Source organism: Carlito syrichta, unplaced genomic scaffold, assembly GCF_000164805.1.
Source record: "Carlito syrichta isolate Samal-C Ts95f unplaced genomic scaffold, Tarsius_syrichta-2.0.1 Scaffold313381, whole genome shotgun sequence".
Taxonomy (NCBI): domain Eukaryota; kingdom Metazoa; phylum Chordata; class Mammalia; order Primates; family Tarsiidae; genus Carlito; species Carlito syrichta.
In genome coordinates, this window is record NW_007257477.1 from 1,016,997 (window position 1) to 1,021,556 (window position 4,560).

Sequence of the window (4,560 nt, forward strand, 5' to 3'; positions counted from 1 at the left end):
CAATAAATCAAAAAAATTAGCCGGGCGTGGTTATGCGCGCCTGTAATTCCAGTTACTAGGAAGGCTGAGGAGGAAGGATCGCCGGAGCCCAGCAGGTCGAGGCTGCGGTGGCCGCAAGCGGCCACTGCACTCCAATCTGGGTGACAGAGTGAGACTCCAACTCAAAACAAAACAAAACAAAACAAAAACAAAAACAGTCTGGGTGTGGTGGCTCACACCTATAATCCCAGCACCTTGGAAGGCCAAGGTAAGAGGATTACCTGAGCCCAGGAGGTCAAGTCGGGCATGGTGGCATGGGCCTGTAGACCCAGCTACCTGGGAGGCTGAGGTAGAAGGATCATCTGAGCCCAGCAGGTCAAGGCTGCAGTAACCATGATTGTGCCATTGTACTCTAGCCTGGGTGACAGAGTGAAACTCCAACTCAAACAAACAAAAAACAAACAACAAAAAAACAAAACCTGATTCCCAGAGTCAGGGGAAGTTGTAAGATGATACAGCACTAGTGCCAGAGGCAAGCTGTGGCAACCAAGAACCATGCAAGCCAAGATTTGGAGCCAACATTTGGAAGGGCTGAAGAAGACGGGCCACCAAGGTACGGAGAGCAGCAGATAGAGGCAAGAGACAATAGACAGAAGGGAGCTGTCTAGTGACTTCCTACACCTATGACATCCAGACAGACTTCCCTCGATTACTTCCTTCTGTGACAGCCCTCATCTCTGAACATAACATCCCCTTTATTAAAGCTGACTCAAGTGTCAGTTCCTTGCATCCCAGAAATTTCTAAAGTCAAAGAGAATCACCAGATGGACTATCATGCTGGAGTAGGTTAGTGGCTGCCAGAGTTCAGCAGTCATCAAACTGCTCCGAAGAAGCTTCCCGGGCACCAGCCCCCAGGGGCTGTAATTTGGCAGCAAGAGGAGGATTCCAGGCAATGAAGCTTTTTAAAAGCATTCCCACCGGGTTCGGTGGCTCAGCCTGTAATCCCGTGCCTTTGGGAGGCTGAGTGAGTGGATTTCCTGAGCCCACGGGTTCGAGACCCACCTGGGCAGTGAGACCTCATCTCTACAATAAATAAATTAAAAAAAATCAGCCGAGCGTGGTAGCGCATGCCTGTAATTCCAGCTACTCGGAAGGCTGAGGCGGAAGGATCGCCGGAGCCCAGCAGGTCGAGGCTGTGGTAGCCGGGAGCACAGTCTGGGCGACAGAGTGAGACTCCAACTCAAAAAACAAAAACAAAAGCATTCCCCTCACCTGCCAATCATTTTGCTACTGGGCTAATCTGGGAGCCACTGGATGAGGAATCACCTAGGGTCTCAGTTTCCTTAAGATTCTCAATCTCTGCTTTAGAAGTTGGTGCAATGCAGCCATCCTGACAGTGCTCTTCCTATAGGAGGGGGACACAAAAAAATCTGGAATTATTTTTTGGAGGACGGGTCCCTTGTAGTACAGGCTTCTCCTGCTAGGTACATGTTCTAGGAACCCATTGGCATCAGTGTACCAGCTAGTTGTTGTGAGAGTCTACACTCAGCTTCAATGACTTTTTTTTTTGGAGATTCTTTCAACATGTTTGCCTATTTCATGATGGGTGATTTATGAGTGCACCTGCCCACACCGCACTGAGTGTTCAGCAGTTTTTGACCAAAGATGGCATGACCTCCATGCCTCATCCTTCTTATTCACCTGATTTTGCCCGGAGCAACTTTTTTTTTGTTTCCCTGAATGAAAAAAGTCCTCCAAGGGAAACATTTTGCAGACATTGAAGAGAAGAAACAAAACATGGCAGAAGCACTAAAAAGCATCAAAACTGATGAATTCAAAAACTGTTTTGAGCAATGGAAAAAGTGTCTCGATAGGTGTATTGCATCAAACGGAGACTACTTTGAAGGTGACTGAAGTTTAAACATGTAAGAATAAATACACAATTTTTTTATAAATAAATTCTGGGGTTTTTTGAGTCCCCTCTTAAAAAGAAAACTAAACATTTAAACATAACCACCACGAATTCAGTTACTATTCAGAGAAAAAATATCAGGGGCCCCTGCAACCCTCCATGGGTAGACAATCTCCAGATTGAAAATTAACAAGTCAGTATTGATCGGCACACATGACAAGCTCACATTCCCAGAGTGCTGGGCCAAGGAATCTTACCAGTTGAATCAGTGACCTAGATAATGGAATTGAAAGTATGTTTACTCAGCTTAATGCTGATGTCATGGGAGGAGCACCCTAGTATGTCTTGTTAGTTTCCCTAATTCAGCTGTACCTCCAGTTTATGGTTGCCAAAACATAAGACTTCGCCTTAATGTGGCAACAGATATTTACTTTATTCACTTTCAAAATCCGAGAAGTTTCTAAAAAGTTTTAAATGTTTAATTATTTACCCCTCATACATAATTAAGACATTCCTAAAGTTTCAAATATATTGTCACTGTATAAAACATAAAGTCAGTCTGAGGTCACTGAGGTGAGGTTTTTCCCAAACTATTGAGTTTCATTCTACCGAGGATTGGGGATGGCAAAGGAGGTGGCCACTGCCCCCACAGATTGGCTGGCTCCACAGATGCTCTGTTGTGGTGTCCCCTTCCTTCTTCCAGTCCTCATGCTGAGTATATAGCCCCTCTCATCTGCCACATTGGACAGTCTAGTTTCTTGTCCTCCTCCCCTCCCCTCCCCTTCTTCCCCCCCTTTTAAGTTGAGGTCTCACTCTGTTGCCCAGGCTGGATTGCAGTGGCACGATCACAGCTCACTACAGCATTGACCTCCTGGGCTCAGGTGATCCTTCCACCTCAGCCTCCCGAGTAGCTGGGACTACAGGCACACACCACCATGCCCAGGCTCATTTTTAAAAAAATTTTTGTAGAGATGTAGTCTTGAGTCCCTGGGCTCAAGCAATCCTCCCACCTCAGCCTCCCAAAGTGCTGGGAATTACAGGCATGAACCACTGTGCCTGGCCCCTAATTCAGTTTTAATTCAACTTCCTTTCTTCCTCCTAGTTACAGAACTCTTGTCTCAATTCTGTCATTCAACTTGTCCTCTCCTTAACTTGGGTCTCTACCCCGCTAACTCACCAAGCGTAACCCCTAGAGCCAAACTCCACCCACACAGTTCAAATCCAACCCCATCCTTGCTGGTTTATCCACGGTCTTGTAACCCAATGCCTCCACCATTTAAGGCCTCTATTGCCATTCATCTCAATCCCATTTTTCATTTTATATTGCTCCCTGCAGCCCAACCCACCCAACTACGCCCATAGTTTGCTCCCTCCTTTACCTCTGAAAGTTAGTGACACGCTGCAACAAGGAGTGGAGACATTTGTGTCTGTCTTTTGTTCCCATCAGTGCTTAGTGCTAGTTAACAAAAGTCTCTCTGCATCTTCCACTAGGGGGTACCACCCCATAACTTTTGAAACAGGAAGTCTGCTGAATGCAGTTCTTAATGAAAAATGAAGTCCAGGCACACTGAAAATTTAAAAAACTTTTCTGAACACATGCTGTAATTTTATGAAGCAATTTAATTTGGTTCTTTTTAAATAAAAGTTGCCTCATGGGTAGAGTAATGGGTAACAATCTTGAGCAGTTTAAACTTATATAAGGGAATGCCAATTAAAAAACCCGGGCTCTGTTACGGTAAGATAAATAGTCATGAATTAAATGAAGTAAATGTAAAACTTAAATGAAGTAAATGTAAAATGTAAAACTGAGCATGGTCAGACAAATGAAATTATTTTTACTTTAAAAAGAGAAATGAGCATGCTAAACCAAAGTCGGCTTTAAAACAAAACCTTTTATAAAAAACAAAAATAGAGGCAACTCAGATGTCCTGGGACTCTTTGTACAAATAAATGAAACCAAATTCTCATATCTTTGGGATGTAAGAGAAGACCTGCAACACTAAAAACTAGTTCAAGTGAAAATCTTTTGAGTTCTTGCAAAAGGAAATATGCCAGTGTAGTGGTTGAAAATGCCGGACGTTGGAATTATGCTGCCCTTGGAATACCTCATTTCCCGGTGGCCACTATGAGGACTTGGGCAGCTTTCATCACATTAGCCTGAACCTTAGTTCTGCATCACTTCACTGGGTGTGATTATTGTTCCGACCACTTCTGTTTGTGGTGTGGATTTATCTGGATAATAAGTGCTTACAGGGTAACTGGCCCATAGTAGTCATTGTAAGGAAGATCTCTTGAGATGACCAGGAACAGAGGTCTTTGCATTAAAGAAGACACTAACAATCATTTTTAGCAAACGCACTCATACAAACAATCACGAGATCAGAGAAGTTAAGTAATTTGACCAAGGTCACACAGTTGTTTGCTGGTGAACTTTAAGATTTGGATTTCCCTAATGTTAAGCCAGTATTCTTTTTCCTATTCTATACTGTTCTCCTGGTATTTGGTAGTTTATTCACATACACTAAATCAATTCTGTGGTTAGCAATTGGTTTTGTTGGCAAAATTTGGTGAAAGTAGCCAATTATACACATTGCTGTGGCAGTGTAGAAATAACTCTAGCAGTAAGTATCTTTAAAGAGTTTGACTTTGCTTTTTTTTTTTTTTTTTTT